The 14,963-nt window shown below is 48.8% G+C and overlaps 1 pseudogene; it reads right to left on the bottom strand.

Annotated features, from left to right (window-relative positions):
• Positions 1–696: 696 nt before the first annotated feature.
• Positions 697–14,649, bottom strand: LOC147106015 (uncharacterized; annotated as a pseudogene).
• Between the last annotated feature and the right edge of the window lie 314 nt (positions 14,650–14,963).

The raw sequence follows: 14,963 nt of genomic DNA on the forward strand, positions 1-14,963 counted from the left end.
ACTGCTCCCGGCGGTTCTCGTGGCAATGGCGGCGCCCTGTAGGTTTCGCGTGCTTCTCCTATACTGCTGCCAACGCCGCTCTCGGCGGTCCTCGTGGCAATGGTGGCGCCTTGCGGGTTTCTGCGCGTCTCTCTCTCCCTCTCTCCGACGCTGCTCGGCCCCTGAACACCGGCTGCGCCCTGTGCGCTCTGCCCTCTCTCTCTCTCCCCCCCGTCGACGCTGCTCGGCCCTTTGCTGTGCCGCTCGGTCGGGCTCTAGCCCGCCGCTGTCCGGGAAGGGTCTGCGCATTACCTGTTGCCAGCCCGTTTCGCTGGACCACCTCGACTGGAAAGCCAAGCCTGGCTCTCGACAGCCTCCCCCGCAATTCTCGAGTCTCTGCTGGATGACTGGGCGGTTGCCCATGGTCGACGCCCAAGTCTCTGGCCTTGACCTCCAACCACTGATCTCCAGGAACGAATCCCCGGGAGGTGATGCAGAGTTGCAGGTAGGTTCGATCCTGCCTCGTCGCCAATGTTGCGTCCGTGTATAATAAGACACAGACTGCGGAGAGCGGTACAACAGGTGTTTACTCAACGTGGCTCACACTGCAACTGACTGTACAGATTACTACTCAGTGCTATATACAGGTGTGGTCACTGCCGGTACTACAGTATACATGAGCTGTAAAAAGTAGTCCCCCCCTTAAAGGTATATACATTACACCCACTGCATGATTTCTTCATCTGTCACTGCATGCACAATGGAAGCATCATTATCTATGTCCATGACTTCTACGACATCGTCCTCATTCAATTCCTGCACAGCTTTGCAAGTCAGCCCTCTTGCATAATCTAAAAGTTGAGCAATCATTGCTTTCTCCCTGGACACACGAAAGCCTTGAAAGTCCTGAGGAGCATCATCAGCATCATCACCAGCAAACATAGTTGATGGCCAGATGTTATGCCGAGCATTGACCAAAGTGTCTGCAGTTACCAAGTTCCATGCATCCGCAGCTGTCCATATTGCGTCCTTGATAGAGAAAGCTTTTGAGAATGCTTCTATTCCCATGCCTGTGTTCACAGCATTAAGTAAACACCTCATAAACTCGTTTTTGTACAGACACTTCATCGATCTCAAAATTCCTTGGTCCATTGGCTGTATCAGTGATGTAACATTTGGAGGTAAGTAGATTCCATGGACATTATCCTTTACCAAAAGCTCAGCATCGGGATGTGCTGAGCAATTGCCTAGCAGCAAGTATATTTTGCAGTTTTCCTCAAGGCCAGCTTCCGTGCGATGAGCACGCGCCTGAGGGACAAAATTCTTCTCAAACCAGTTCAGAAAGATTACCCTGGTTACCCATGCTTTCCTATTAGAGTCATAGAGTCATAGAGTAATACAGCACGGATAGAGGCCCTTCGGCCCATCGTGTCCGCGCCGGCCATCAAGCCCTGTCTAATCTAATCCCATATTCCAGCATTTGGTCCGTAGCCTTGTATGCTATGGCATTTCAAGTGCTCATCCAAATGCTTCTTAAATGTTGTGAGGGTTCCTGCCTCCACAACCCTTTCAGGCAGTGAGTTCCAGACTCCAACCACCCTCTGGGTGAAAAAGTTCTTTCTCAAATCCCCTCTAAACCTCCCGCCCTTTACCTTGAATCTATGCCCCCTAGTTATTGACCCCTCTACTAAGGGAAAAAGCTCCTCAGCATCCATCCTATCTATGCCCCTCATAATTTTGTACACCTCAATCATGTCCCCCCTCAGCCTCCTCTGCTCCAAGGAAAACAAACCCAATCTGCCCAGTCTCTCTTCATAGCTGAAGCGCTCCAGCCCTGGTAACATCCTGGTGAACCTCCTCTGCACCCTCTCTAACGCGATCACATCCTTCCTGTAGTGTGGCGACCAGAACTGCACACAGTATTCCAGCTGTGGCCTAACCAGTGTTTTATACAGCTCCATCATAACCTCCTTGCTCTTATATTCAATGCCTCGGCTAATGAAGGCAAGTATCCCATATGCCTTTTTTACCACCTTATCCACCTGTTCCGCCGCCTTCAGGGATCTGTGTACTTGCACACCCAGATCCCTCTGACCCTCCGTCTTGCCTAGGGTCTTTCCATTCATTGTGTATTCCCTTGCCTTGTTAGTCCCCCCAAAGTGCATCACCTCGCACTTTTCCGGGTTAAATTCCATTTGCCACTGTTCCGCCCATCTGACCAACCCATCTATATCGTCCTGCAGACTGAGGCTACCCTCCTCGCTATTTACCACCCTACCAATTTTTGTATCATCCGCGAACTTACTGATCATACCTTTTACATTCATATCCAAGTCATTAATGCAGACCACAAACAGCAAGGGACCCAGCACCGATCCCTGTGGTACCCCACTGGCCACAGGCTTCCAGTCACAAAAACAACCTTCGACCATCACCCTCTGCCTTCTGCCACTAAGCCAGTTTTGTATCCAATGTGCCAAGGCACCCTGGATTCCATGGGCTCTTACCTTCTTGACCAGTCTCCTGTGCGGGACTTTATCGAAGGCCTTACTGAAATCCATGTATACCACATCCACTGCGTTACCCTCATCCACACACCTAGTCACCCCCTCAAAAAATTCAATCAAATTAGTCAGACATGATCTTCCCTTGACAAAGCCATGTTGACTATCCCTGATTAATCCTTGCCTCTCCAAGTGGAGACAAATTTTGTCCCTCAGAATTTTTTCCAATAATTTTCCTACCACTGATGTTAGGCTCACTGGCCTGTAGTTCCCCGGTTTTTCCCAGCACGGTGGCATAGTGGTTAGCACTGTTGCCTCACAGCGCCAGAGACCCGGGTTCGAATCCGGCCTCGGGCAACTGTCTGTGTGGAGTTTGCACATTCTCCCTGTGTTTGCGTGGGTTTTCTCCGGGTGCTCCGGTTTCCTCCCACAGTCCAAAGATGTGCGGGTTAGGTTGATTGGCTATGATAAATTGACCCTTAGTGTTAGGGGGATTAAATAGGTGGGGTTACAGGGATAGGGTGGGATATATGTTGGGGTTACAGGGATAGGGTGGGATATGTGTCGGTGCAGGCTCGATGGGTCGAAATGGCCTCTATCTGCACTGTGGGGTTTCTGTGTGATTCTGTGATACCCTTCTTGAATAATGGTACTACATTAGCGGTTCTCCAGTCCTCTGGCACATCCCCTGTGGCCAGAGAGGTCCTGAATATATGTGTTAGAGCCCCCGCAATCTCTTCCTTTGCCTCACACAGCAGCCTGGGATACATTTCATCCGGGCCTGGGGATTTATCCATTTTTAGGCCAGCTAAAACCGCCAATACCTCCTCCCTCTCGATGTTAATATGTTCGAGCATATCACAGTCCCCTCGCCCTATTTCTATGTCTACATCGTCCTTCTCCATAGTGAAAACAGATGCAAAAAATTCATTTAGAACCCCCCCTACATCTTCCGGCTCCACGCACAGATTGCCACTTTTGTCCCTAATGGGCCCTATTTTTTCCCTAGTTATCCTCTTACCCTTAATATACTTATAAAACATCTTAGGATTTTCCTTTATTTTGCTCGCCAGTGTTATTTCATGGCCCCTCCTTGATCTCCTAATTTCTTTTTTAAGTATCCCCCTGCACTTTTTGTACTCTTCTAGGGCTTCCTCCGTCTTGAGCCTTTTGTATCTACCAAAAGCCCTCCTTTTTTTCCTAATCCATTCTCGTATATCCCCTGACATCCAAGGTTCCCTGTGGTTTTTGGAACCACCCTTGACCTTTACGGGAACATGTTGCCATTGTATGATCTCAATCTCCCTTCTGAAAGCCTCCCATTGCTCCGATGTGGATTTTCCTACAAGTAGCTGATCCCAGTCCATTTTGGCCAGATCCTGCCTTATCCTATTAAAATCGGCCTTCCCCCAATTTAGAACCTTTACTTCCTGCCCATCCCTGTCCTTTTCCATGACCACCTTAAATCTTACCATATTATGGTCACTATCACCAAAGTGCTCACCTACTAGCACTTTTTCCACTTGGCCGGCCACATTCCTTAGAATTAGGTCCAGTACCGCCCCCTCTCTTGTTGGACTTTCTACATGCTGGCTCAAAAAGCTCTCCTGGATGCACTTTAAGAATTCTACACCCTCTGAGCCTTTCACACTCTGACTATCCCAGTTAATATTGGGGAAGTTGAAATCCCCCATTATTATTACCCTATTATTTGCACATTTCTCTGAGATTTGCCTACATATCTGTTCCTCTATCTCCCCCTGACTGGCAATACTCTCAAACCCTTGAAACATCTTAGACGCTGGCTGCTCCCAATGACCATAAGCTTACACTTATGTGTCCCAGCCGCATTTGCAGCAGCAAGCACAGTCAACCTATCCTTGACGTCTTTAATACCTGCTGGCTGCATTTCTTCTGCTGCTGCTAATGTCTTTTGCGGTACATAGCGCCAAAACAGTGCTGTCTCGTCAGCATTGTACATTTGCTCAGGTGAAAGGTTTTCATCAGCAATTAGTTTGATGAACTCATCAATATAATTTTCAGCTGCCTCATGATCTGCTGAGGCTTTCTCGCCACATACTTTCAGTTGCCTGATGCCATGACACCTTTTAAATTTGGCTAGCCAACCAGAAGAGTGCTCGCATGGAGTTTCAATCCCCAGTTGTGCATGGAATATTTTAGCTTGTTGCACCACCATTGGGCCAGACAAAGGAACCTTTTCACTTCACCTCTGTCGCCACCATTCCATCACTGCTCGATCCAAATCATCACATTTCAGCTTATGCATACTTTTTCTCTTCCTCATTTCCTTATGAACATCACTTTCCGCATAAAACTTCATGAGCTGTTCTTTCTGTTTTCTAATATCATAGATGGTGGAGAGTCCAACACCATACTCCTCACTCGATCTTCTCACCGAAGCACCTCTATCTAATCTCTGAAGTAACTCAACCTTCTTTGGCAATTGAAAGTGAACTATGCTTCCTGTTTCCTTTATCTGAACCCATTGGGGTATCTGTTGGCCTTTTTGACATGTTTGCAATGACAACACAAATTCACAATCTTTACCTGTGCAGATCTTTAAATCAGGAAAAACACCACAGCAATGGAGTCAGGTTGGGTGGGGTCTGATCATGGGATGTAGGTGGGTCAGCTGGGGTCCCAGCATAGGGTGTAGGTGGGTCACCTGGGGTTGAGTCTGGCCAAAGGGACTTGTGTGCTGTGCAGAGTTGATTCTGGCCGAAGCGACTTGTGTACTGTGTAGAGTTGATTCTGGCCGGCGACTTGTGTGCTGTACAGAGTTGATTCTGACCGGGGACTTGCGCGCGGGAGCTTGGTTGGTTCTAGCCAAAGGGACTTGTGTGCTGTGCAGAGTTGATTCTGGCCAAAGGGACTTGTGTGCTGTGCAGAGTTGCTGCGGACCCAGGAGCAGCAGTGCGGTGACTGTGAGGACCTGGCCTGGAACGGTTGGATTGGCGTTTTTATTCTAGCAATTTTTGTCACTGTTCAGTAGTTGGATTTAATTTTGTGACTTTTCACTGGGTCTGGCTGGCGGCGGAAACGGTTTGACAGGGTGTCCGGATTCCGGAACATTTTACGGATTCCGGACGACCCTGGCACCAATCGTCTCAGAGTCCGGATTCTGTAAATTCCGGATTCTGGAACTTCAGATTTTGGACACTCAACCTGTTGTGTATGTACCTTTAAGAGAATAACTGGTCTCAGACTGCAGTACCGGCAGTGACCACCCCTGTATAAAAGGCGCTAGTAAGCCTCTGTAGTTTCAGTTTCCCGATTGACTCCTTTCAGTAAAGACTTGTTTTGTTCAACTCCTGCTGTCCGTGTCTCAATCATACACGGACATAATACTGGCGACGAGCAGATACGAACTTACCTACAGTCTGCACCACCTCCTGGGATCCATTCCTGCAGCGAAGTGAGCAGAGGTCGAGGCCAGAAGGAAGAAAGAAGCAGTAGAAATGGGCGTTGACTGTGGGCATCCGCCCCTGTGTTAGCGGATTTGAAGATTGCTGGAGAAGCTGTCGAAAGCGGGGCCTGGTTCCTGTCGATGGTGCTTCAGCTAATCGGGCTGGTGGCAGGTAGTACACTGATCCTTCCTGGGCTCCGGCGGTCGCGAACTCGAGCGGGTGGCTTGCAACAGGGCCGAGCAGCGTTGTCGGGAAGAGGAGAGAGAGAGGGTGGAGCACACAGGGCGTGGCCGGTGCTACAAAGCCGGGCTGCGTACAGACCCGAGAAGAGGGAGGCAAGAGTCCCACAGGGTTGTTCCACGACGGGAAAATAACATAAAAAAGAAATATTAAACGCGCAGGAAACCACGAGGAGCTGCAGGTTGCAACGGAAACCGCGGAAAGCAGCGCTAGCAACAGCGGGGAAGAAGGCAAAGCACGGGAGGCACCATCTTAATCAGCGGGGAAGAAGGCAAAGCGCGGGAGGCGCCATTTTGTTAAATCGGGGAAGAAGGCAAAGCGCGGGAGGCGCCATTTTAGATTTTCAAGATGCCGAAGACTGGCTGTATCACTGCCTTTGATAATACAATAGAGGACTGGACCACGTATGTGGAAAGAGTCGAGGTGTATTGCGAGGCAAACGAAATAGCCGATGAGAAAAAGGCATCGGTATTGCTAAACTTAATGGGCGCTAGAACGTACGGCCTATTGTGGGACCTGATTTCTCCAGCCAAACCGAAGGCGAAGAGTTTTAACGAAATTGTTGCTGTCCTACAGGAACACCTAAACCCTGCACCGCTGTTGATAGCAGAAAGATTTAAATTCCACAGGAGAACTCAGCATAAAGATGAGAGCAATGCTGAGTACCTTACGGAACTACGCAAGCTATCAAAGCACTGCCAGTTCGGAGCAGGACTGGCAGATACCTTACGGGACAAATTTGTCTGTGGACTCCTGAGTGAAGGAACACAGAAGAAGTTACTCTCAGAGAAAGAGCTGACGCTAGATAAGGCTTTCAGCGTGGCAGTATCGTATGAAGCAGCAGCCAGGGGAGCTGCGGAAATTCAACAAAAGCCACAGGAATACGGCACCCACGAAATGACACGGGGATTTGCAAAATGTTATCGCTGCGGCAGAACTAACCATGACCAGAAGGACTGCTGGTCCAAGGACAAAATATGCAGGCAATGCGGAAAGATGGGACACATTGCACGAGTTTGCAGGTCTGGGAAGAAGACCAGCGACAACAAAAAGGCTACTAAGGAACCGTACAAGAAAGTACAAAAGATGACGGACAGTAGTTCCGAAGACCAGATGAGCGATAGTGAATCCGGGAACAGGAGACTAAGCTGTCTCAAACTTCACAATGTAATCGCAAAAGCGGATCACTGAACCATTTGGGTCACCCTCACGATAGCAGGGTCCCAAGTTAAAATGGAATTGGATACAGGATCAGCGCTAACCGTCATGAATCGGCGAGACTACGAGTGGCTATTCTCACACATACCCTTGAGAGAGACATCCATCGTCTTGACGACGTATACGGGGCAAAAAGTATACCCCAGAGGAAAAATAAGGGTACCTGTCGAATACAACGGCAAGAAAATATGGAAATTGTATCTCTACATACTGCAAAATGGTGGACCACCGTTATTGGGACGTGAATGGATCAGGAAGATAAGCTTAGATTGGCACTCCATTCATGCAATGACGGTGGACGGTAAAAAAGATGAAGACGTCACTCCTGGACGATTGTCAACAATCTTAGCTAATGCCAAAGAGGTATTTCAACAAGAACTGGGCACTCTTAAAGGCGTAACCGCCTCGATAAAAATAGAAGAGAATGCAATTCCCAAGTTTTTCAAAGCAAGACCGGTACCATATGCAATTCGCCCAGCCGTCGAGGCAGAGCTGGAGAATCTGGAGAAGGCAGACGTGTTGTCTAAGGTCAACTGGAGCGAGTGGGCAACACCCATCGTTCCTGTCATGAAGAAAATGTTAAGCAATAAGTCTGAGGAGCCAAGGAAGGTTTGCATCTGTGGGGATTTCAAGGTGACGGTGAACCCAGTCCTTCACACAGTACAATATCCTCTTCCAAGGATAGAAGACATCTTCGCCTCACTGTCTGGAGGGAAGCGTTTTACAAAAATTGACCTAGCACAAGCATATTTGCAGATGGAGGTTGAAGAACCCTCCAGGAAGTATCTCACGATAAACACTCACAAAGGTCTTTACCAGTATCATCGGTTGGTATTCGGAGTAGCATCGGCTCCGGCGATATGGCAAAGAGCGATGGAACAAGTCCTGCAAGGGATTCCGGGGACTCAGTGTTACTTGGACAACATCCTTGTGACAGGTGAAGATGACAGTGAACACCTTAACAACCTAGAACAGGTGCTCACTAGACTACGGGAACATGGGCTACGAGCCAACCGCCCCAAGTGCGAGTTTTTTAAGAAACAGATATCGTATTGTGGCCACGTGATTGATGAAGAGGGGTTACATAAGTCCCCTGACAAAATTGAAGCAGTTGTTAAGGCCCCAGCGCCTGAAAATGTGTCGCAACTGAGGTCATTCCTCGGATTGGTGAATTACTACCATAAGTTTTTGCCGAATTTGTCGACAATCCTGCACCCACTGAACGCCCTGCTACGAATGGGAGTAGCATGGAAATGGAGCAATGACTGTAAGCGGGCCTTTCAGAAGAGTAAGGACTTAATCACTTCAAGAGAAGTATTGGCTCACTACAACCCAGCACTGCCGATCAGACTGGCGTGTGATGCGTCTCCCTACGGCGTTGGGGCGGTATTGTCACATAAATTCCTTGATGGTTTAGAGAGGCCGATAGCTTTTGCGTCACGCTTGTTAACTTCTGCTGAGCGTAACTACGCCCAGATTGACAGAGAGGACCTCAGCCTAGTGTGGGGGGTGAAGAAGTTCAATCACTACCTGCACGGTCAAAAATTTACTCTACTAACCGATCATCAACCTCTTGTCTCCATTTTCAACCCTCAGAAGGGCGTACCAATAATGACAGTGCAACGGCTGCAGAGGTGGTCCCTTTTTCTAGGGGCACACCAATATGACATCGAGTACAAAGGAACTAAACAGCATGGGAATGCTGATGGATTGTTACGCCTACCGTTGCCAACGGTGGAAGAAGAAGACCTTGCAGTGGATCCAATGGAGTTATTCCACTCGACCATAGTCGAATGTCTCCCTGTGACGAATGCAAACATAGAAAAGGAAACACGGAATGACCCGACACTATCATGGGTCTATGATTTAACGGTGAAGGGATGGCCAGCACATGGCGAACCACTGCTGCCAGCATTCTCGCCGAGAAGAGAACAGCTGTCAGTGTGCAGAGGAACTTTGATGTGTGGACCCAGAGTCGCAATTCCACCTAAGTTGATGGATAGAGTGCTCAATGAGCTTCATGAGGGTCATCTGGGTGGGGTAAAAATGAAGAACTTAGCCAGAGTGTTTGTGTGGTGGCCAGGAATCGATAGAGAAATCGAAGAGATGACCAAGAGCTGTGCAGGATGCCAGAAGGTCCAAAACGCCCCACCACAAGCTCCTCTACATCCATGGGAGTGACCCTCATCTCCATGGCAAAGGGTGCACATTGATTTTGCTGGTCCCTTCATGGACTCGATGTTTTTAATTGCAGTGGATGCACATTCAAAGTGGCCAGAGGCAATAAAAATGTCCTCAACCAGCACAGAAAAAACGATCACAGTCTTATGAACCATATTCGCCAGAAATGGGCTACCTGAACAGATTTGCTCTGACAATGGACCACAGTTTGTGTCTGAAGAGTTCCAGAGGTTCTTAAAGAACAATGGTGTTAAGCATTACACATCCACCCCATATCATCCAGCCACTAATGGATTGGCCGAGAGGTTTGTTCAAACATTCAAGAAGGCTATCAAGGCAATGTGTAATGAAGATATACCCCTACAACACAAGGTGGACAACTTCTTGTTTGCCTACTGGAATGCGACACATGCGGTTACCAACCAAACTCCAGCCATGATGTTCTTCAATCGAAGACTACGATGCCGCTTGGATTTGGTTAAGCCAAACGTCCGAAGAGATGTGGAGAACAGGCAGTTTCAGAATATGAATGAAAGGCCGACCAGGAGTTTTAAGATAGGTCAACCAGTTTTGGCCCGGGACTACCGCACTGAGAAATGGCAGCCAGGAACGATTTGTACACGGCAAGGACCTCTCATGTATACCGTGGACGTTGGAGAGAGCATTGTAAGACGCCATGCTGACCAGATTCTAGAGTCACTGGAAAACGTCAACTCCACACCACGATCTGATACACCTGGCAATGAAATCGACGTACCAATTGCAGCTACCGCAGAATCGGTGATATTGGAAGCAGATGAACCAAACAACGACATTGATCCCGACTCAACCTTGCCAGAGGAACCTGATACCCCAAAGAGGCGTTATCCAGACAGAATCAGGAAGCCTCCTCAAAGACTGAACTTATAATTGCTTAAACTTAACCAATGTATCTAGCAACCGTAATTGTGATTGTAATTAGTTATCATTTAGTTGTTAAATGAATGTTATGTACTGTTTATCTAAAAGGGGAGGAATTGTTGTGTATGTACCTTTAAGAGAATAACTGGTCTCAGACTGCAGTACCGGCAGTGACCACCCCTGTATAAAAGGCACTAACAGCCTCTGTAGTTTCAGTTTCCCGATTGACTCCTTTCAGTAAAGACTTGTTTTGTTCAACTCCTGCTGTCCGTGTCTCAATCATACACGGACATAATACAACTGGTAGTAACTTTCAAAGGGTACTGGAAACATATTTGCAAAGGAAAAATTTGCAGGTCTATGGGGGAAAAAACAGGGTAGTTGGGCAAATTGGATAGCTCTTTCAAAGAGCCGGCATAGGCACGATGGGCCAAATGGCCTCCTCCTGTGCTGTAAGATTCTATGATTAACTGACTCCAACTGAAAGACAAAGCCTAGGTTCAGTCGACAACACTTGAATTAATTATATTAGCCCGGAGTTCGCTTCAGCGGCGATATTAGCAATGAACACCAGAAGTTAGACCGTTGAGCTCACCGATCCTCCAGGGGGGAACTTACGCCACAATTTGCTGGAAAAATTAGTGGAATACACCGCAGCGATCATAGCATGGATTGGGAGTGGTGCGGCCAATGTAGGACACACAACTGACATAGAACGAACAACAAAAATCAGCTAGTCAATTGGTGCAGGTTTCCCATTTTCAAATTTAAAAATTGATTAGTGTAAATAAAGTTTTTAAAATTATTTTGTGATTAATTCTCGTTGTTTCTAATCGGGACAGTGTGAAAGGGTGCCAATCTGTCAAAACAAGGGCCTCTCAGTGTTGTTGCAAATCCCAGTGTCTGGTTATTGCCACTTCTGACAGTCTGTCGTCAGTAAAGGACCGGTTGCTTCATTTTAAACTAAGTTTTGGGGTTAAAAGCAGATTTGGCAGAGAAAGGCTGAAGCTGTTATCTCCTCTCACACCTCCATACAACATCGCTTTACCTCACTCCCATTCTACCCCACTGACCTAACTCAGGGGTTGCAGGGTTTCCAGACACTTTATTGGCCAAATGCAGGGCGTTCACTTCTTTACAAACTGCACGTCTTTAACAAAGATCAAATGCATTTGGTAAAATTGTTCGGATTTCCTTTCCTGATAAGGTGGACGAGTGTGAAGGTAGACTCCTCGAGCCCACACTGAACGATTTCACAAAGTCCTTGCAGCTCCCATTACTACACTTCACATAAATCAGTGCTATCCCTCGACACGTACAGTAATCAGGTTGTCTCAAAATAGCTGCATTTGTGTAGAACTTTCCTTCAACATTTTGGACCCAGGGAATTTTATTTATAGGGAACAAGCGTCAAAACCTGATGAGCGACTGAACACTGGTTCTGAGCCCGCCAGCGCCATCCTGCAATGGTCCAAGTACCTGGACACAGTGGCCTAATCCAACAAACTCAATCTTGCCGTTGATTTTAATGGGGGACGGAACTGTTCAACTATCTTCGTGAGGCTCTCTGTGAAGCAGCGTAAAAGTTCTAGCAAATTCCGGCCTGAGCAGTAGGTAGCAGCGTAAATGGCGCCACGACTGCCGGCAATTCTCGCACCATCAAAATGGCGTACTTCATAGAGGCACCATTACTGGCCAATCAGGGGCCGCTTTTGGACTTCACGATACACCAGAGCCAATCAGAGCTCCCAAGCCAGGGCCCCGAGCCAATCAGAGCCCCCGAGCAAATCAGGGTCCCGGAGCCAGGGCCCCGAGCCAATCAGAATCCCCGAGCCAATCAGAGCCCCGAACCAGTCCCCACCCTCCCCGAGCCAATCAGGGCCCCCGAGCGGATGAGCAATAGGTTTAAGGATAACAACAGAAAATGCTGGAAACTGTCAGCAGGCCAGGCAGCGTTCATGGAGAGAGAAACAGAGTTAACGTTTCAGGTCTGTGGCCCTTCGTCAGAACTGGAAAAAGTTGGAGATGGAACAGGTTTTAAGGCAGGGGCGGGGCAGGGAAAGGGAAAGAGGAGGAGAGGAAGGAAGGAATTGAAGGCATAGTCTGTGCTAGGATTGAAGGCAGGAGAGATTAAATGTTGCAAATGGGGATGGCAGAATCATCAACAGCTGCCACCTGAAAAAAATGGGAGGTTTATAGTCTGAAATTGTTGAACTCAATATTGAGTCCAGAAGGCTGTAAAGTGCCTAATTGAAAGATGAGGTGCTGTTCCTCGAGCTTTATTGGAACCGTGTAAGAGGCCGAGGACAGTGAGGTCCGAGTGGGAGTGGAGCGGGTAATTAAAGTGACAAGCGGCCGGAAGCTCGGGGTCACCCTTACGGACTGAACAGAGGTGTTCCGCAAAGTGGTCACCCAATCTGCGTTTGGTCTCCCCAATGTAGAGGAGACTGCATCGTGAGCAGCGAATGCAGTATACTAAATTGCAAGAAGTACAAGTGTTGCATCTCCTGTGCTTGCACGGGACGGTGCCGAGGGGAGGGGTGTTGGGGGTGATTGAGGAGTGGACCAGGGTGTTGCGGAGGGAGCGGTCCATTCAGAATGCTGAAAGGGGAGGGAAGGGGAAGATCTGTTTGGTGGTGGGGTCACGTTGGAGATGGAGTATGATCCGATGAATGTGGAGGCTGGTGGGGTGAAAGGTGAGGACAAGGGGAACCCTATCGTGGCTCTGGGAGGGAGAAGGGGTGAGAGCAGAAGTGCGGGAAATGGAACGGACACGGTCGAGGGCCATGCCAACCACTGTAGGGGGAATCCTTGTTTGTGGAAAAGGGAAGACATATCGGAAGCACTGGTATGGAAGGTGGCATCATCAGAACAGGTGCAGCGGAGACGGAGAAACTGGGAGAATGGAATAGAGTCCTTACAGGAAGCAGGGTGGGAGGAAGTGCAGTGCATGCAGCTGTGGGAGTCAGTGGGCTTGTAGTGGATGTTTGTCGATAGCCTATCACCAGAAATGGAGACAGAGAAGTCAAGGAAGAGAAGAGAAGAGTCGGAGATGGACCATGTGAAGGTGAGGGAAGGGTGGAAATTGGAAGCAAAGTGAATGAAATTATCCAGTTTAGGGCGAGAGCAGGAAACGGCACTAATACAATCATCAATGTACCGGAAAAAGAGGTGAGGGGATGGGGACCTGAGTAGGACTGGAACAAAGAAGGTTCCACATATCCCACAAAAAGGCAGGCATAGCTAGGGCCCATGCAGGTTCCCATAGCAACACCTTTAATTTGGAGGAAGTGCGTGGAGTCAAAGGAGAAGTTGTTCAATGTGAGAACAAGTTCAGCCAGGCGGAGGAGGGTGGTGGTGGTGGATGGGGACTGGTTGGGCCTCTGTTCAAGGAAGAAACAGAGCACCCTCAGGCCGTCCTGGTGGGGGATGGGAGTGTAGAGGGATTGGACGTCCATAGTGAAAAGGAGACGGTTGGGGCCAGGAAACTGGAAACTGTTAAAGTGGCGGAGAGCGTCGGAAGAGCTGCGAATGTTGGTAGGAAGAGACTGGACAAGGGGAGAAAAAATAGAGTCGAGATAGGAAGAAATCAGTTCTGTGGGGCAAGAACAGGCTGAAACAATGGGTCTACCAGGGCAGCCCTGTTTGTGGACCTTGGGAATGAGGTAGAAGCTGGCTATGCGGGGTGTGGGGACTATGAGGTTCACAGCCATGGCGGGAAGATCTCCAGAGGAGATGAGGTCAGTGACAGTCTTGGAAACAATGGCTTGATGTCTGGTAGTGGGGTCATGGTCCAGGGGGAGGTAGGAGGAGGTGTCAGAGAGTTGGCATTCAGCCTCTGCACGGTAGAGGTCGGTTCGCCAAACAACAACGGCACCACACTTGTCAGCAGGTTTAATGACAATGTTAGGGTTGGATCAGAGAGAACGGAGTGCTGCAATTTCAGAGGGAGGTAGGTTGGAGTGAGTGAGGGGAGCAGAGAAATTGAGACGGCCGATGTCACGGCGGCAGTTAGCAATGAAAAGATCTAAAGAGGGTAAGAGGCCAGAGGAAGGGGTCCAGGTAGAACGACAATTCTGAAAGCAGGAGCAAGGGTCAGCCGTGCGGGGGGAAGACTCCTGGCCAAAGAAATGGGCACAGAGATGAAAGCGACGGAAAAAGGGCTTAGCATCGTGCCGAGCTCGAAATTAATTGAGATGAGGGCGTTAGGGGATGAAGCTCAGGCATTTGTTGAGGACTGATCGTTCGGGGTCAGAGAGGGGAAGGTCAGAGGGGATAGTGAAAACACGGCAGGGGTGAGATTGGAAGAAGAGATGGGGTCGGAGGAGAGTGAAGAGGAAGAAGGCTCCCTCTGCAACACCCTGGTTCACTCCTCAATCAGCCCCTCCCGTCCCCACAGCACCTTCCCATGCAAGCGCCGGAGATGCAACACCTGCCCTTTTACCTCCTCCCTTCCCACTCTCCAGGGCCCCAAACACCCCTTCCAGGTGAAACAGCAATTTACTTGTACTTC

Source organism: Somniosus microcephalus, chromosome 16 (assembly GCF_052327205.1).
Source record: "Somniosus microcephalus isolate GS21.2 chromosome 16, FLI_Smic_1.0, whole genome shotgun sequence".
Classification (NCBI taxonomy): Eukaryota; Metazoa; Chordata; class Chondrichthyes; order Squaliformes; family Somniosidae; genus Somniosus; species Somniosus microcephalus.